General features: G+C 41.2%; 1 protein-coding gene across 1 annotated transcript in view; it reads left to right on the top strand.

Annotated features, from left to right (window-relative positions):
* The window catches only part of LOC124805674 (ankyrin repeat and SAM domain-containing protein 1A-like), a 586,984-nt gene that overhangs the window by 206,350 nt on the left and 359,928 nt on the right, over positions 1–20,706 (top strand). The window lies entirely within an intron of this gene.

Below are 20,706 nucleotides of genomic sequence, written 5' to 3'. Positions count from 1 at the left end.
CTTACGATGCCAGTTAGTACTGGAACACCGTGTTTGGGTAGTGGAGAAACAGAAACTTGTGAGGTGACTGGAACTTCGTATTTCACGGAGTTGGGCTTCGGATAAGGATTCGCTCTTTTTCGTGCAGCTGACATCTCCACTCATGAACTTCTCAAGAACAGTTTCGCACATCCGTATCTACGAACGTATGAGGGTTTCGATTCAAGGGAAACAGCAAATGAAATAAAAAGCTATATTTTAAAAAAAGGATAGTAATTACTTGAGGCAGCACAGCAGCCCAGGAATAGATTTTATACCGGCAGAGCTTAACCACTGTTAGCGCGGGAAAATCAGAAAAATAGTGACTTTCCACTAAAATATAATTATGTTGGTCTTGCTCAACACCGTGCATTGTAATAAGCTTGGATCGTCCTTAGCATAATGTCCACAGGTTGAGACGTTAATCCTCAAGCACGTCCACTCTTAAACAGCTGCCCCGGGCAGGCTTCCTGCGAGTATACAATGCAAGCCTCAACTGATGTCAACTATGCCTAAAAAAGAATGGTCCAATCCGATATGTCGGAACCCCCCCCCCTCCAAAAAAAAAATGTTTTATACAGGAAGAATACGCAGAAAAAAACAGTAAAAATTTTCGTTTCTAACATACAAGTATTTTAAAAAATGTTGAAAATTGCCAAATTCATAGCTCGCTAGGTGGCTGGAGTAATGTATGCCCCTACCGTAGCTGTGGCATACAGGACATGCGCAACACAGAAAACGCATATCCTTCATTGACGACACATCGGTAAACAGATAACACGGTCGTCATTTGTCAAGCGAATTTCCGTTTCCATTGATATTTTCACTGTTGTTCGCAGTTAGTATTCACTCGAATTTGTATCTCGTCTAATATCATAATAATTAGCTGTCGCTTCTGCGGTATTGCTTAAGTGTTAACAGTGGATGTTAAAAGTGAATTAATTTTTTTTCACCTTTCGGATATCCTTGCGAACAGCATCTGTCATGGTGCATCTTCCAGAGTTTCACAGTAATGTGGGATCCAATGAATGTTTTCAACCTCGCAAAGATAAAGTATCCAGAACAAAAAATGGTTCAAATGACTCTGAGCACTGTGGGACTTAGAAGTTAAGGATATCACACACATCCATGCCCGAGGCAGGATTCGAACCTGCGACCGTAGCGGTCGCGCGGTTCCAGACTGTAGCGCCTAGAACCGCTCGGCCATCCCGGCCGGCTATATCCAGAACATGGTGTGCAATTCAAATCAGCTACATCTCCTGAAGACGTACATGTGTGTTACTTCTTATTAATTTCTTCGATATTCGTTTGAATGATGTCGACATTTTGTTAGAAATCACAGAAACATTATATGAAGACAAAATTGTTAAGGCTTTCGTGGCCACTTGTTGACAAACTGCCTATTGGCTTCTGTCGCGGGTTCTTCGGCCGACGTTCATCTAATGATTTTTCTGACGTTTCGCCAGAACGAGTGGCTGGCATTGTCAAAGTTTCACCCTCCATTGCCGAGTTCACCACCGGCAATGGAGGGTGAAGCTTTGACAATGCCAGCCACTCGTGCTGGCGAAACGTCAGAAAAATCATTAGATGAACGTCGGCCGAAGAACCCGAGACAGAAGCCAATAGGCATTATATGAAGAGGAAGCAACTCGGACGATTCCGTGAATTGTGGTTCGAACAACGATTGTTGTAGTAATCAAAGTACAGAGCAAATATATAATAGCTTTCTAGCCCACAGAACACATGCAGAGTAATAGCTTTCAGTGAAAAAGAAAGGCCAGTAAATTTTTTGATTAAACAAAGGTGGAGAAAACGCTTAAAGTTACATTGCCTGCAAAGCCGGTTTCGTTTCGCAAAATCTGAAGAGGAATTGTATAAATATAAGAAAGATTTACACGCAGTACTAAATACGCGCTGAAATGAAACTCACTGAACTGTAAAAGAAAAACTGTTCAAAGGATTTACAGCTGCTGGAGTCAGTGCCCCGTCAGCGAGAAAGACCTCCAAGACTAGAGACCTTCTGAATTGCAAGTGATATGGACTTTACTGATTTTCAGAATTCTTGGACCTGCTTAAATACAGTCAGAAAATTAAACGGAAAAGGAAGTCGCAAAATTACGGAGCATACAACGCTTTTGTATCAAAATGGAGGTAACCTCTGCATTACTACTATTTACAGTGTGAAGACATCCAGGATCTTCAACGGAATAGCGTGCGAAAGTGTTGTTTCTGTACTTTTGTAAACTCAGACACCACATCATAATGTGCATTCATGGACAAGAATAGATTCCCATGGACAACATGATGGAGTGGAGAATGAAATGTTGCTGATGCCTCGGATTGGTGGTGCGGCACGGCTTTGTGATGCACAAGTTGGGAGACAAGTCTTGGCGCCTGGCGCTTGTTCTCAGACCGCGGGAGGAATTACTGCCTCTGCACGTCAGCGTGGCTCCGACATAATGGCCCTGAATTTTGCAGATTTTTGCCATCGTTTGTGCTTTATAAATTACTTAAATAGTGAATGTGAAAAGTACTTCGCTTCCACCAATCGATGGGCCTCTATGCAGGCGAGCCATTGTTGGTATCTGTTCGCCAGAGGAAATTAAACTTATTATATAAAATGGTTGAATGTTCGAAGGGCGTCGCTGTGGTGTACTCAGTTTAGCAGGAAATTTACCATACTGACAGCCCTTCGTACCACAGAACAGGGGGACTGTTCCTACCCGCCATCATCGATTTCGTCCAAATTTTTTGTTTTTGGGGGCATTAGTCAGAGATGAAAGTGATAAAAGTGGCAATACGGCCAAGCGTGTAGAAAAAGTAGCATTCTAAACTGGATCGGGTGAGACACGAGTCATTTATATTGGCGCAGCCTCCAGGCAGTTGTTGGCTTAGCGGACTAAATTCAGAACGATTATCTGAGGGTCATGGAGTCGAGTCCCTATGAGGAAACTGTTTTATTTTTAGTTTTTACGTTACTTATACTCCAAATACACGTAAATAATGCTCAGTATATTGTACTGTATTAAGTAATATTTTCGTAAAGGGTGTGAAAAGGAAAGTTTCGAATTACAAATAAATTTCCCGGAAGAGGTTGTTAGGCGTACACGAGAACTTCGTGTATAAAATTAGATTCTTTTATTATTTTACAGTTGATGATCTACACGTACTGAAGTGATATTCATCGTAAAAGCAGGGGAACCTATTGCTCGCGCGCAGCTGCCGAGGGCTGCTCGAAGGTCAATGTAAAACTAACGCGATACGAAGTCCTGTACGCTTTAATTACAGGCTGTTCTCGGAAAGTTATTTGCAGAGTTCTCGTGGACACTTCAGCGCAATCCTTTCTTGGAAATTAATTGCAATCCCAAATTTTCTTTTGCGTTTCATTTCATGACTCTTACGAAAATATTGAGAAGTACAGTATATTCACTATTATTTCGGTTTATTTGAAGTTTAAATAACGTAAAAATTGAAAATAAAAGCCTTTTCGCGTAGGGAGTCGAACTCACGACTCTCGTATTACTGTTCTGTACACTTTCCACTGCGCCAAGAACTGCTTTGAATCTACGTTAACATAAATGCCTCTGGCCTCGGCTGACCCGCGCCGAGAATGCTGTTGCTTCTAAACGATAAGGCGTCTGGAGCTCCCACGTCTACGACTTTCATTTCTGGCCAAGTCCTGCATACACCATAAATTTGTGCGAAATTGATGTTGGTGGTTAGACGCGGTCCCTTTGTAATCTTGAAATGGCCCACGGAGTCGTCTTGACAGGACATTTATGAGGCATAAACGAATAATTAATTTGGTAATGGAGTAAAGTGTGAGTGATAAAAACTGCGATGGTGACCAAAGCTTGACTACGTTAACAAGGTTGAACAGTATATAGCTCGTAGTAGCTATGCAGAAACGAAGGCAGTTGCACTGGATTGACTAGCATGTAGAATTAAAGTCCACAACAAATACAGCTGGTAGACTGTTCTAAATATCCGTGTATTATTTCGGGCTATTCTTTTAGTATAGAGTAGTTTTCATAAACGTTAGACTTGTAATTTTGTTTTTGGAGATACTGAATCTCGTAAAGAAATAATTGGTTTGGTCTGACTGACGATTTGTTAAGCATCTAAAAATGCATAATTGGTATAGTCAGATTCTGCAGGCGAGCTGCTGATGTTTTTTGTATGGGTCGTCTCAAACCTTTCGGGTGAAATCGAAGCAGGTGATAGTGGATTCGTAACCGATTATATTGAGATAGGGAACCAGTTGTCAGAAGTGCAAATTTATTGTGTTATGGACATACACAGTGTAGGCCGCATACAGTGTACAACGTAGCTTATGACAATTGTTCAAAGCGACGGCCGCCAGTCTCAATGCATGTGTCGCAACGGCGCATGCAGTTCTGCCGCACACGTCTCGGGTGTCTATTGTACAATGGAACAAACAACGAGTAATAAACAGCCGCAACAGGCATTTCTGGAGTGAGGACAATCCCCACAACACCCACATCGGTGGCCACCAGAAATGGTTCTCTCTCAGCGTATGGGCGGGCATTGTCCAAGGCCACCTAGTAGGACCTATTTGCCCCCACCTCTCACCCCCCCCCCCCCCCCCCCCACTCCCTCACTCCTTTGCCCAGACCAATTTACGTGGTGTTCGTGTGAGATGTGCTGCCATAGTTCTTGGAGACTTTACTCCTTGCTGTCTGCGAAATGATGCGGTTTCAACGCAACAGTGCACCAGCACCCCGCATTGTTAATGTCCGTGAGCACATAAACAACACGTATCCTCATCGTTGAATTGAAAGAGGAGATCCTGTCCTATGGCCTGCGGGATCGCTCTGGCCTTTTTTCTCTGGGGTTACGTCAAGACGTTGGCGTATAAAATATCCATAGTAACGGATGGAGACCTGCTTGCCAGGATCCAAGCTGCCCGTCTCCTGGTACAACAGACACCGTGCGCCATTGCCACGCATCCGTTGAGACTGGCAGTCGTCAGTTTGAACAGTTGCTGTAAGTTACGTTTTTATGCGGCATATTCTGTGTTTGTGCATTTCTGACCATTGGTTCCCTATCTCAATATAATCGGTTGTGGACGTATTGTCACCTGTTCCAATTTGACTCAAAATGTTTGTAACACAGCTCTCGCTTCCTTCTTACATGGTATTCCAGTCTCAGTAGAATTTCAAACAGGTTGTGTATTCATGCTGTATTTTTCAACTGCGGTGTTTAATTGAAGTGCCGTCGAGGTAAGCGCCGATAATTTGTAAAAAGTGTTGTATAGCTTAATTATCACATATTAGTAGCGAAAAGACTTCCGAAGATACTAATGACGGTTCATTTGTTGGGCGATTATGCTCCCTTCCCTCTCTCCCTCCCTCCGTGACAAAACGCTACAGCAACACGAATGAAAGAAAAGTAATACTGAGAGAGAAAGGGGGGGGGGGGAGAGGGGGAGAGAGAGAGAGAGAGAGAGAGAGAGAGAGAGAGAGAGAGAGAGAGAGCTAGGCTTATGAAAGAGAGTGATTGCCTTATACCTAAGGGTATAATGACGGTTCATGTAAAGATCTTATATATCCATTGTACTCGCTTTTGAGTCCGTAGGAAGTTGCTCTCTCGATCTTTCGTGATTGAAATAGAGACTGCCAAATTTTTTGCATAGTTAATGAATCATTTTGCTTCCGTAGTTGGGCAGAAGTTTCGTTTAATCGCCTCGGTACGGTTTTTGTTGACATTGTAGCATGCAGCGCGTTCTTACTGCATTTTATGCCATAACATTGTTCTGTATTCATGTTGCCATTGGTCGTTGTAAGCTATATTGTATTCGTTTGTTTGTGGGGCATTATAAACTGCACAGTGTAACGTAATGGTCTTTTCCTGCTCAGGCTTTCTTTGCGAATTTCATAATGTGGTTAACAATTAGCATGGTGATGCCTGCTGTGCAATTTCTGCAACGATAAAAAGAAAAAAAAAGTCAACCTAAATTCCATTTGTGTGGAAACGGTACAGTTAACTAGCTAGCAACCAATACACTTCGGTTTCATTCTTTCTGGTAATGATTCTTTTTCATTTGTCTGTTTCCTGAAAGGACTTGTTTTTGTTTGTTGTTACTCTGATCTGTTGTTTGCGGTGCGGCAGGGGCACGCGTACAACAGCTTTCATTTCATACAGCCGCTGTTTACCTGATTGTGTGAAATGTTTAGCAACGTGAATCTAGGGTAGTTTGGAATTTGAGCGCAATGTACATACCCCGCCATTAAATGCATCGCAGCAGAATGCGGAGAGTAGTTTTTAGTGAGGTATTGCTTGCTAAACGATGGAATTAGAGTTTAAATGGAGACAGACTAGCTGAACTCTGCCACGATGGTTAGTCTGGACCTCTGTTCCATCTAACATGCGTTGACGGTGTGAAGGTCATAATATACTGTGAACGTGTACGTTCTAGAGCAGGTGTGCCAACCCGCGGCGCGCATGCTGCTCGAAGCAAGTACCAATGCGACCCAAGAAGTAAGCAACCATCAAGCGATCGGTAAATAAAACGTTCCACAAAATTCCGTTTTTATAAAGTTACGATAAATTGAATATTTTCTGTTTCAAACTCTGGCAACACGATGCTATTCTCTCATTCGTCCACCCGTTTATTTATTTTTTATTTTTAAATTTGCTCATATCTTATTGTTAATGTTAGCTATATTATGTACGGCCCAAAAATGCTCGTCTTCTTCCAGTGTGGCCCACGGGAGCTAAAATATTGGGCATTCCTTTTAGTCATGTGAACTGCTACGCACCAAACTTCAGTTTAGGCACTGTAGCCAGTGGACCAATTGAAATGTCTAACAACTTCTATGCCGTTGGTTATATGCTTTCGTAGTCACGTTTCTTCGTACAGTATTATTTCTTTTTACATTGTGCCAGTCTTTTCATTTACCATGCATAACTTTTCTCTCCACTGTTGCTTCAAAAGCTAAGTTAACTGTTCCTGTCTAAGAATGTATACCATTACCATCTACTCATTTTTCTGATGAGTGATTTTATTAGAAATATGTTCTTCTTTTTACCTCTTCATTTCGTATTTTAGTCACCTCCTTATTGATAACAAACTTCTGGACCATCGCATATTAAAATCCTTGAAATTTCCTCTTTTCTACTTTTGTGCAGTTTAGGTTCGCTACCACTATCTTAAACTCCAAACGTATTGTTGCAGAAACTTTTACTCTGCTCCACGTCGACATTTATTTATTTACTAGCTGACCCGTGCGGACAATTCGCACTCTGTGCTTATGTCACCAATAGGTAACATAGTAATGGGGAAATAAGGGAGCCGCGCGGGATTAGCCGAGCGGTCTAGGGCGCTACAGTCATTGGCTGTGCGGCTGGTCCTGGCGGAGGTTACAGTTCTCCCTCGGGCATGGGTGTGTGTGTTTGTCCTTAGGATAATTTAGGTTAAGCAATGTGTAAGCTTAAGGACTGATGACCTTAGCAGGTAAGTCTCATAAGATTTCACACACATTTGAACATTTTTTAAATAAGGAAATGCAAGTATTTGTTAATGAAAGTTATTATATTTTTAATATGGTAACATATATTAGTCTCATTGTAAAAAAATCGATATCATTATGTACAGTATATTTAACTGAAAAACATATAGAAGCAGATATTGTTTTTGTCGGATTCATTTATTTTTTAAAAATTCTGTACCTTAGAAAACTTCTTCGAAAACATCGTTAACAGTTGTAATGTGGTCGTCGTTTGCTTTTTGGCTGTGTGTGTCTTTAGAACAAACAGAAATGTCACTGCTTTTGCCAGCTCGTGAAAAAGTCGCGTATAACTGTCCATGCGAAGAAACAGTTTCTGGTAAATACAGTCCTGCCCTTTGAACCATCTGACCTTGTGCTTTATTAATGGTCAGAGCGAAGGCTACTTTTATTGGGTACTGTTTCGTTGTCATTTGGAATGGCGTGGTTGAATCAGAAGGTATTGCCGGGTAAGAGCACAGTTTTCACGGAGTTCAAAAATTCTATGAGGTAAAATTGAAAGTTGTTTACTTGTTCAAGTTGGTCAGAATCAGAAATGAGGTAAAGCTTTGCCTCTGCAGGTAACAAATGGAAGTGACATATTCGTTAATTTTTGTACGTTCAACCATAATTTTTTGGGCATAGGATCGCCGCTGGACGGATCTGCAAAACATTTTGTTCATAGATTTCTGTGGCACTGAATGTAATGGTAATAAAACTGTCGTAACTACGATAACAATGTTTAGGAATTTTGATCTCCTCATTGAAATAATCTGTTTCAATTTGTGTATCAACATTATCCTGTTTAAGTAACTTTACGGGGGAAATGGGATCACCATTTGCCCTCATATTTTGAGTTCACTTGACAAATTGTAACATGGAACCATAAGGATGATTGTTTGACTGTAGTTTTCGACAATGGCACTTCTATTTGCATGTCCAACCGTAAGTAATACTTAATGGAAAGCTCTGCCAACAGAACAATTTAGCCTCAACAAGGGATATTATTATTCATGATGTCCCATAAAAATTTATAGACAGCTACTAGCGCGTCTTTGGGAACAACTGAAATCTCGTCCCAAATGATGAGATCAGAATCTCAGGAAAGCCGTGCATCCTTATGTGAGTCCGAATAGATAAGACGTATGTATTCAAGATGGGTACAGGTAGTCTGAAAGTCAAATGTGGCATAAGTCCCCCTGGTAGGAGCTTCGCAGCAATGCCTATTCATGCAGCTGTTCAAACAAACTTGTTTTCACCTCGTAAACTGTAACACTTGTAGACAAATGGTTCACCGGAGCCTCTGGGCCCGTCAGTGAAGTAAAAATTGGAAATCTGATTTCTCACTGAATGTAAGACTTTCAGTTATTGCGTTCTGTTCTTTATTTAGCTTCTCGCTAGCTGTCTTGCCGTTCTTACGTTCTTCTTCTACTTTGTAGGCTTCTGTTATGCGTTGTGCCACGAACAGGGGGCGACAGGTTGACTTTTTGGCAAGATTTGGCATGACATTTAAAAAAATTCTCACATTCCAGCGGTGTGAGATTGTAGGCTTCGGTTGGCGCGTGCTGTCTCTGAAAATCTTGTGAAAGTGTGTCCTGAAATGTTGTCCACAACTCAGGTATATTGGCAGAAGAATGGAACATCCAGATGAAAAGCTATAATGCATTCAAAATAAGGTTTTTTAACAAAAACAATAACTTTAAACTACAGAATCCGCCAAAAAATGTATACACACTTTAAGGAACTAAAAGTATTACTTATGTGTTTATTTTACGTGTAATAATTGATCACACATGTTGTACAACCTTCAGTTTAGCACATGGTTGCTTTAAATGTTCGAAATGTTCACCGTTGGCGACTAAACGCATAACAGAACGACGAGCGGTCGCCGGAACTACGTCAGTCAGTGTTACAGTGGAGATTGCCGCACATGTCGCTGTAATCTCCTGGCGAAGTTCTTCCAGCATGCGTGGTTTACTACGTCTATCGACGTTATCTTTCACGGTTCCCCGGAAGTAAAAATCCATAGGTGTTAGATCTGGCGACCGTTCTAACAACCCTACCACAATAAAGGTCAGCATTTAATAACGATTGTGGTGTTGCTCACGCTGCTAAATACTACATTTTCGGGCAACAACAGTCATATTATGTGTCAGGTGTCATTAGAGCACAGTTAATAGTCATTTCATGTAATAATCAAAAAACTAGGCACTCATCTTTTTTATTTATTTATTTATTGTTCCGTGGGACCAAATTAAGGAGAAGAGTCCATGGTCATGGAACGAGTCAATACATGAAATTATACCACGATATTAGAAATAGATAAAATGAAATATAAAAAAACATATTCAGGTGACAAGTCGTAAGTTTAAATAAAGAAAATCAGCAATGTAACACTGGAATTTGCTTAATTTTTTAGCTCTTCCAGGAGCTCCTCGACAGAATAGGAGTGAGCCATGAGGAAACTCTTCAGTTTAGACTTAAAAGACTTTGGGCTACTGCTAAGATTTTTGAGTTCTTGTGGTAGCTTATTGAAAATGGATGCAGCAGAATACTGCACTCCTTTCTGCACAAGAGTCAAGGAAGTGCATTCTACATGCAGATTTGATTTCTGCCTATTATTAACTGAGTGAAAGCTGCTAACTCTTGGGAATAGGCCAATATTGCTAACAACAAACGACATTAAAGAAAATATATACTGTGAGGGCAATGTCAGAATTCCCAGATTTTTGAATAGGGGTCGACAAGAGGTTCTCGAACTTACACCACATACAGCTCGAACAGCCCGTTTTTGAGCCAAAAATACCCTTTTTGAATCAGAAGAATTACCCCAAAAAATAATACCATACGACATAAGCGTATGAAAATATGCGAAGTAGACTACTTTTCGTCTTGAAGTGTCACTTATTTCAGATACTGTTCTAATGGTAAATAAAGCAGCATTTAGCTTCTGAACAAGATCCTGGACATGGGCTTTCCACAACAGCTTACTATCTATCCGAACGCCTAGGAACTTGAACTGTTCCGTCTCGCTTATAATATGCCTATTCTGCCTGATCAAAATATCGGTTCTTGTTGAATTGTGAGTTAGAAACTGTAAAAACTGAGTCTTACTGTGATTTAGCATTAAATTATTTTCCACAAGCCACGAACTTATTTCATGAACTACATTATTTGTTACTATTTCAATATTACACACAAGATACTTCACTATCAAGCTGGTGTCATCAGCAAACAGAAATATTTTTGAATCACCTGTAATACTAGAAGGCATATCATTTATATAAATAAGAAACAGCAGTGGCCCCAGCACCGACCCTTGGGGAACGCCCCACTTAACAGTGCCCCATTGGGACTGAACATCACTACCACTCTCAATATTGCGGAGGATTACCCTCTGCTTTCTGTTCTTAAAGTAAGAGGCGAACCAATTGTAAGCTACTCCCCGTACTCCATAGTGGTCCAACTTCTGCAGTAATATTTTGTGGTCAACACAGTCAAAAGCCTTCGTTAAATCGAAGAAAACACCTAGCGTTCGGAACCTCCTATTTAATCCGTCCAAAACCTCACAGAGAAAAGAGAATTTAGCATTCTCAGTTGTTAAACCATTTCTAAAACCAAACTGAACATTTGACAGCAAATTATGTGAATTTAAATGCTCCAGTAACCTTGTATATACAACCTTCTCGATAACTTTAGCAAACACCGATGGCATAGAAATAGGTCTAAAATTGTCAACAATATTAATGTCTCCCTTTTTATAAAGTGGCTTCACTACCCAGTACTTTAATCGGCCAGGAAACCGACCACTCCTAAAGGAAAAGTTACAGATATGGCTGAGAACTGGGCTAACATACATAGAACAATACTTCAGTATTCTGCTAGATACCCCGTCATATCCATGAGAGTTCTTGGTCTTTAGTGATTTAATTATTAACTCAATCTCCCTCTTGTCAGTATCATGAAGGAGCATTTCAGGTAACAGTCTCGGAAAACTTTTTTCTAAGAGCGCTATATGATTCCCTGTTGGGACTAGGTTTCTATTTAGTTCACCTGCTATATTCAGAAAGTGATTATTAAATACTGTACATATATACGACTTATCAGTAACACGGACATTCCCACTACACACTGATTCTATATCCTCGACCTGTCTCTGCAGACCAGCAACTTCCTTTACGACTGACCATGTGGTTTTAATTTTATCCTGAGATTTAGCTATTCTATCTGCATACCACATACTTTTTGCCTTCCTAATAACATTTTTAAGCACCTTACAATACTGTTTGTAATGGGCTGCTGCATTTAGATTTTGACTGTTTCTAACGTTTTGATATAATTGCCACTTTGTTCTACAAGATATTCTTATCCCTCTAGTCAGCCACCCAGGCTGCCTGTTTGCGCTAGTACCCTGTTTTAAACGTTCTAACGGAAAGCAACTTTCAAAGAGCATGAGAAAAGTCTTGAGAAAAGCATTATATTTATCGTCTACTGTATCAGCGCTATAAACATCTTGCCACTCTTGTTCCTTTATAAGGTTTACAAAGGTCTCTACAGCAACTGCATCAGTTTTCCTGAACAGCTGATGACTATATTTAACACGTGTTACAGCACAAAAATCTTTTGAAGTTAAAGTTTGTGCATCATGATCTGAAAGGCCATTCACCTTTTTGCTAACAGAATGCCCTTCTAGTAATGAGGAATGAACAAAAATGTTGTCTATGGTTGTTCTACTGTTCCCTTGCACTCTCATTGGAAAGAATACGGTTTGCATAAGATTATATGAATTACAGAGGTCTACCAGCATCCTCTTCCTTGCACAATCACTTACACAATTAATATTGAAGTCACCACATATAACTAACTTTTTGTATTTCCTATAAAGTGAACCAAGAACCTCCTCTAGCTTTGGCAAAAATGTTGTGAAATCGGAGTCTGGGGATCTATAAATAACAACAGTTAGAAGTTTAGCTCCGTTAAATTTAACCACACCTGCACAACATTCAAACACCTTTTCAGTGCAGTACTTTGAAACATCAATTGACTCAAATGAGATGCCGTTTTTCACATACGTGGCTACTCCCCCACACCGCAAAGAGCTCCTCGAAAAGCTGCCAGCCAACCTGTATCCTGGTAAAGGAAGCCTCTGAATTATCTCCTTATTTAAGAAGTGTTCAGATATACCAATAATTTCAGAGTCAACATCTATAAGCAGTTCACTAACTTTATCTCTAATACCTTGTATATTTTGATGAAATATACTAATTCCCTCATTACTCGGATACCTAAGCTTTGTCAAAAGTGATTCCCTTGTTAGAGAGTCTTCCCTTAAGCAGGAATACCTATTAGCTGACTTCAATCTAAAAAAGGTGCAGCTCTAACACCCACTACTGCAGGAATTTTCCCATGAGTGATCCCACCAACCCCACCTATGCTGTCACCTATAAGCTTTGCCAACCTCCCCTTCCCATACCTGTTGAGGTGCAGGCCATGTCTAGTGAAACCAGTCCTGCTGATAGACTCCACCGACACCACTGAAATGTGACCCATGCTTTCTGTCATCAGCGCACCCCCAAGTCTCATGTTATTACGCCTGACGGCTGTATTAAGATGAGGCCGATCGTGACGCTGAAACAATTCCACGAAATGCACATTCGTGTTGCCAGTCTGAGTGGCTATCTTTTCCAGGTCACCATCTATGTTATACTCCCCATCCCTATCAATACTATTACCAGCCCCACCCACAATCACTACCTGATCCTCTTTAGTAAAATCCCTACATAACCTCCCTATGTTAAGTCACCTGAGCCAACCCTGCATTGGGCTTCACAATGTTGGTGACCTGGTACTCACTCCCCAGCACTTCCTGCAACTGCTGGCCTACACTTCTGCCATGAGAGCTACCTAACAGCAGAACCTTCTTCTTCCTCTTCGACTTTGCAACTGTTCTAGGCACAGTAACTACTGAGGTCTGCTGCATACTTCCTACATCTACAGCTACTAGAGATTCCGCTCCACTAGACTCTGACAGTTGGTCATATCTATTGTAAACACCAATAGTAAAACTATCTGAAAATCTTCTTCTCCTAGCAGATCTCTTGCCAACAGCCAGCTCCCGTTCCCCAACCACCTTCTCCTTCCTCATCCTATCTAGCTCCTCCTGTGCGTTTTTCAACTGCACCTGAAGGGCACAGATCTTACGCTCCTGTGTTTCCCACGCTGGTCTCGTCGTAAAATCATGGCTCAATCGTTGAAAATCTAGGTGGTTATGATTCCAAGCTCGGATGCAAAGAGGCCTAGGTTTTATTCTGCTATATTCAAAAGTTTTGTAGATGCGCTTCACAAACCATCCTTGAAGATTACCCTTTTGCGGGACAATGGTGATGTAAAAAAAGCAATCAGCACTCCGAATTTAAGTTACACTTCCTTTTAATTGCAATATCACGTAAACACAAAACATCACTTCACAATACAAAACATACTTGAAAACAGCTTCCTCACAGTCACTGTTGAAGTTCACATTTTATAAGTTGACTACACTTTCCTACATTACTTCCAAGACGTCCGACTCTCTAACAACTCAACAACTAACTAATAATCGCTTACGCGCCCAAAAATCAGAGTTACAAGTACGTCAAAGATCATAGTGACAAAAGAAAGAATACACGTAAGAATAATATCATTGCAATATAAACATATCGATGTATCGAAAGTGAAATCAAATCTGAATGTTGTCTCAGAAATATGTCAACTACTTTGCAGAAACACAGTAGAATATAGCTGGTATCGAGAGGTTCAGGTGAGCTGCCGTACCATTGCACCGTGGAGGGAACTCAGTGGGCCCTCTTCGTCCAATCCAATGCCTCGGAAAATTGCCATCCAGGAAAGCTAGTACGACTAGGTGGTAATGTGGTGGCGTCCCGTCCTGTTGGGAGAAGACCTCTTCATCAGCTCCATAAAGCGCAAGTATACCTGGCAAAACTGATGTGCATAACATTTCACTTCTCCAGTGATAGTAGCATCAAAGAAAGAGGGTCCTACTAAGCCCCTAGATGCTGGTCCACACAACACATGAACCCCTGGTATATTTTCCTATGCCCAGTACACACTGTTACGCCGATTCACGGTTCTATCAAGTTTAAATTGTGCCTCGTCACTCCACGTTACCTTCGTCACAAATTGTTCGCCATCAGTTACCATTTGCTGACACCATTCGCAAAATTCCATTCGGCGATCAGGATCGTCATAATTAATCGCGTGCAGTAATCGTAGAATGTAAACTTCGCACTTAACAGCTTTCAGAATTCTTACAAGGGAACCTCCCCATCGCACCCCCCTCAGATTTAGTTATAAGTTGGCACAGTGGATAGGCCTTGATAAACTGAACACAGATCAACTGAGAAAACAGGAAGAAGTTGTGTGGAACTGTGAAAAAATAAGCAAAATTTACAAACTGAGTACTCCATGGGTCACATAGGCAACATATTGGACATAGCGAGCGTAGGAGCGCCATGGTCCCGTGGCAGCGTGAGCAGCTGCTGAACGAGAGGTCCTTCGTTCAAGTCTTCCCACGAGTGGAAATTTTACTTTCTTTATTTTTGCATAGTTATTATCTGTCCGTTCGTTCATTGACGTCTTTGTTCACTGTAATAAGTTTAGTGTCTGTGTTTTGCGACCGCATCGCAAAACCGTGCGATTAGTAGACGAAAGGACGTGCCTCTCCAATGGAACCGAAAACATTTGATCGCAAGGTCATAGGTCAACCGATTCCTCCACAGGAAAACACATCTGATATATTCTATACGACTCTGGTGACGGCATGTGCATCACATGACAGGAATATGTTGTCGACCCACCTAACTTGTACACTTGGCGAATGGGTAAAAAGATTGGCCCGATTTAGGTTTTCTTGTGGATGTGATAATCACTCCCAAAAAAGTGATGAAAACATAAGTTTGTCACATAAACTGAAAATAAAAAATTAAACTTTTCACTCGATGGAAGATTTGAACCAAGGACCTTTCGTTCCGCAGCTGCTCACGTTACCACGAGACCACGGCGCTCCTGCGTTCCCATCGTCCTTAATGTTGCCTATCCTCCCTTGAACTACTCAGTTTGTATATTTTGCTTATTTTTTCACAGTTCCACACAACTTCTTCCTGTTTTCTCAATTGATCTGTGTTCAGTTTTTCAAGGCCTATCCACTGTGCCAACCTATAACTAAATCTGAGGGGGTGCGATGGGGTGGTTCCCTTGTTAGTACACTTGTACTGCTAACCCCTTTGCCGGCCGGAGTGGCCGAGCGGTTAAAGGCGCTACAGTCTGGAACCGCACGACCGCTACGTCGCAGGTTCGACTCCTTCCTCGGGCATGGATGTGTGTGATGTCCTTAGGTTAGTTAGGTTTAAGTAGTTCTAAGTTCTAGGGGACTTATGACCACAGCAGTTGAGTCCCATAGTGCTCAGAGCCATTTTTTTTGCTAACCCCCACTTCATGTGCACATTACGTAGCAGACGCCCGTGAAGAATTAACAAACGTTTCCAACACGATAGCTGACGAAGCAGAACTTGCGCTGTATGCTGTCTTCCTGATTTTCTTTTTTGAGTATCACAAATCGTTCAATGCAATTCAAACTTGTCAATGATGCGCTTGATTGTTAGGTGGGTTGGCGGTTCTGTTTCAAACACACACCTCCACTGACGTTGCACTTCAACAGCATTATCAAACTCGAAAAACCACTTCACAATACATTTTCGTTGCTCGAATGTCAAGCCTGCTCCAGTCATCTTGTTTTCTCAATACTGGGGTGAAAGTACTAACATCTGTTGACCAAAGGCGATACTGCAACACACTTATAACTCAAATCCAATGACAACTTAGATGTCTCGATAGAGCCTGACAAAGAGTGTTGAGTGTTTCTGGCGGACTTTGTATTTATGTATTTTTCGTCGTTAGTGATGAACGAAATCTTGAAAATGACGCATCAATCACTATTTTTGATTAAGTAATAAGGGAGATATGGCATACCGACAAAAAAAAAGCCATTGAGAAATAATACATACGATTGCTTATTTAGCGCGACCGTATTAGAGTCTTAAGCGCCTCTCTTACATCTAGCCGGAAACAACGCATACCAGAACTGGTACAAAACATTCACAGTAATAATAATAGTCATTATGATATGGATTGGTCTAGAACAGCCGACGCTGTCTTTAGTATTATCAGATTTGGAAGGAATAATGAAAGAGAATATTGAAATGAACATGACAAAAGCTGTTAAAAAAGAAGGAAGAATGGCGGGCAAGAAGGGTTGACGAGAGTGAGGTGCTATCGAGAATATGGGGGAAGTAGCTTTGTGACAGAAGGTGGACCATTAGCAGTCTTTTGAAATTTGAAAGGAGTTAATTTCTCTTGATATTTTGAGGAAGATTATTCGGAAGTGGGATTTAGGGAACATGACAGTGTTATGTAGTGATGCGAAGAGGATTTTACTTTGTTGGGGACGAATACTTCTGTTGTGTTCTTCAGATAGTAGTATAAGAGGTGAAGACAAAAAGGGAGTGTAGTGATTGAGAAGACGTTAGAACAAACACAAAGCACAATAATTTCTACTCACATGGGCATGTAGCCGTGATAATTGTTCGTAGGCAGCAGTAGTATGGTCGGAATGCGAACGTCACAAATATTTTGTTCACAAGCATTCATCGCTAGTTCCAGCTGGCGTGAGCCATCATACGAAAGTTCTAGGAGATATTTGGGAGTATTGGTGATTCTACGAGCTTCCTTTTAAGCCCGAGAGAAAGTATTTTTCATATTTCTGTTGTAAGTGAAGTGACGCTGACGCCTTATTGAAGACTGAAGTTATAGGTTCAATCCAGTCTAACTGATGCTTCAGAATTATCCCCAGTTCCTTTGCAGAAGAAGCAAAGGTTATTTCTGTGCTGTTTAGAATTAAAAAGTGGAAGAGATACTGTCACTCGAAGGCTAATAAGTCTTTTCGTCAGCGACGAGGTTTGCTTGCGTTTTAGGTGGCGTAAATTTCAATCCTATGTTCTTTGTCCATTCTGATAAAAGAAGTCAATCAGAATTTACATTATAGATGACTGTGAACGGGCTTATTCAAAAAATGGCTCAAATGGCTCTGAGCACTATGGAACTTGGGACTTAACTGCTGAGGTCATCAGTCCTCTAAAACTTAGAACTACTTAAACCTAACTAACCTAAGGACATCACACACATCCATGCCCGAGGCAGGATTCGAACCTGCGACCGTAGCGGTCGCGCGGCTCCAGACTGTAGCGCCTAGAACCGCTCGGCCACAACGTCCGGCGAACGGGCTTATTGAGCATACACTCACGTATAACTGAAATTTATCACCGTATAAGTGATATTTGCATTTGGAAAGAATCATCGAATGTAATGAGAAAGGTGAGGGATCCACTGCTAATCCTTGTGGGACGCCTGGTACTGCAGTCTTCCATTGCAACGTATTTGTTCCTACCATTACCACTTGGCGAAACGTAAGGTACGAGTGGAACCATTGTACTGCTCTTGGAGAGAAATCTTGACTTGTGAGTTCAGTAAGTGGAATGTCAAAGTCGACAGTGTCGACAGCTTTGCTGAAATCACAAAAGCACATAATAGTCACCCCTTTTTTTCCATAGCTTGTTGCAGATCGTCAGTCCCTTTTATAAGAGCGCTCGTCGTAGTACGACGTTTCCGAAATCCCGACGAGATTCATTTAAAGGGTTATTTTTGACGTTAAGTAATATCACATATGACATCTTGAGGACACTTTTCGTGCAAATTTCGATGTCAGCTTTGTTTCGACAATCAATGTAACTTGTTTCCTGCATAGAAGATCACTGTGCCAGAAAGCAGCTCAGTGATATTCCATGCTGTTCGAAATGTCTAGTTAATGTATTCCAATTGTATAATAATTACTGTGACAGAGATCGTATAATGGGCAGTTTGATGACCCGTTGAGTGTCGGTGGCCTGAAACACAAAACCAAGCTTATCTTCCAAAGTGTGAAACTTAGAATGGACTGAGAACGTCACAAATGAAACAGAAGTCAGTAGCTGATGCTAGTCCTCCCCTGAAATATTTCCGTGGCCCGTGCAGTCGAACCGTGAAAGGGAGACAGTAACGCAGCCTATCTCATTTAGGAATGAGTGATGGAAACAAGATGTATTCCGATCAACCGCAGCTGTTGAAAGGCATGATGTTAGGAAGAACTCCACTTAGAGCTGGTATATTGCTGGATGTTAAAAAACTGGTTTCGCGGCTTAAAGCCGCGTCATCAGGTGTAACGACGTTAAAAGATCAAAGGCTTGTCAAAATTTACCGGAGCGATGGGTATGCCTATGATTTTTTAACGTTGTTGCACCTGATGATGCGGCTTCAAGCCACGAAAGGGGTTGCGTTTTAATAAACCATGATCATACCAACCGTAAGAGGATTTCTTCCTAACATCTAAATTATATCTGGTTGGCCATAGGGCAACTAGACACTCGCCCGCGAAAACCTCTAGAATGAATCTTAGAAGTCTGATCTGCCTTTCAGATTGGGTAACACTCTCAACTATACCTGATTTCGAGCTCCTGTCTTTGACTTTCGCGAGTGAAGTTCCACCAACAGAGCCATCCGAGAATGTCTCACGAAAAAACGCAAAAACATCGTTGTACAACTATAGTTCCTCTCTATCATACTTTTCCAAATCCGGCTGGTCCAGGAACTCAAACCCACGCGGCAGACCTACAAGAAGGTTCGTACCCGAACGTCTCTTCTCTGCTCCGTATTTTTAAGTACACGGTTTTTTTTCTGTTTAATCCGAATAATTCTTCATTGAATCTGGCTTTTTTTCGGTAGTTGTTTGGTAGTGCGTCCAACTACGAAGTGGCTGTTCCGGTGACTTACGATCGTTGTATTCTTAAAGAGTTTTTCGCATTCTGCTATCAACGTAAACTTTCAACGGTCGTTATGAGCCACAACAGAGTCTGATGAATGTACATCGTCCGAAAAAATACGGAACATGACCTGCAGCACCAGAAGAGTGCTTTTCCCATTTTTCTTTTGTGCGAGTTTTTCAGACAGGTTTAAATTTCATCCAATAACTTGAAAACTTCTAATGTTACTGTGTAGAACACTCTAGGTAGTAATTTGTGTGTATGGTACAGTATTCAACAGCGAGGATTGAACATTTTTGTAAGGTATGATGTGGAGAATCTTGGTCGGTTTTCGAAGTGGACGAAACAAAACAAGTGAGATTTAACGATCCGAAGAAAGAGAAGGTGTTGTCAGCACGTCATCTTTGAATTTGTAAAAGGGCTACAGCGACGTCCGATATTACACGCAGCTTCATTCTTTGTCAGTACACCTGTACTCAGCCATTCGATCCTTAGTTTTCTATTGCACACAACGCACTACGAAGTGTATACAATACGTTTGTAATATTTTAGTTTTGTTTCACATATTTCCGTCACACTTCACGCATTTTCATTATACATAACCAGTATCTTACCATGGTCACTGTAATAGGTTCACATCTACAAGTTTTTTTTCTTTTTTATCCGAGGCAAACTGACGTATGTTAGTCGAGTCTTGACTTGCAGATGCTGGGTAAAGGGATGATAAATAATGCCAAGTTAATGGAGAAGGTGATAAAGGCTTTTAACGCACTCTGCAATTAATTAGTCAGCGTGAAGTTTTCGCTGTGTGCTGGAAGGCTATTTTGATAAGAAAACTAACCGTCGGAACCCGATTTTTTTTTTTTTTTTTTTGCGCTTCATGAGTGTACCTCTTGCGGGCAGTATTTCCTTTACAGTGGAATACTTCAATTTACAGTATTCGCCTTACTGTAAAATATCAGCCACTACTTTTGATTTCCTTGGGTACCGTAGGGGCACTCTTATCATCGAAAGATTACCTATTGCATCTTCCTGCCAGTGTGCCGGAACGTTCTCTTGAACCCCCAACCCTTGCCTTTTGCGGCCAATGCAAAAGAGAGATAATGGCAGATAGAATCTTTGAGCCACAACGTAAGGCTTACCTCGATAGTGCATTGGGAAAGAATGTTTTCCGTGAAACATGTGATGACCTCAACCCACAGGAAAAATAATTATCAAAATCTGAACTGTGAAGTCATCCAAAATTCTAGTTGGAAAACCACACTCTTTAT

Source organism: Schistocerca piceifrons, chromosome 7 (assembly GCF_021461385.2).
Source record: "Schistocerca piceifrons isolate TAMUIC-IGC-003096 chromosome 7, iqSchPice1.1, whole genome shotgun sequence".
In the NCBI taxonomy this organism is placed as follows: domain Eukaryota; kingdom Metazoa; phylum Arthropoda; class Insecta; order Orthoptera; family Acrididae; genus Schistocerca; species Schistocerca piceifrons.
This window is presented reverse-complemented; position numbering and strand designations above follow the sequence as displayed.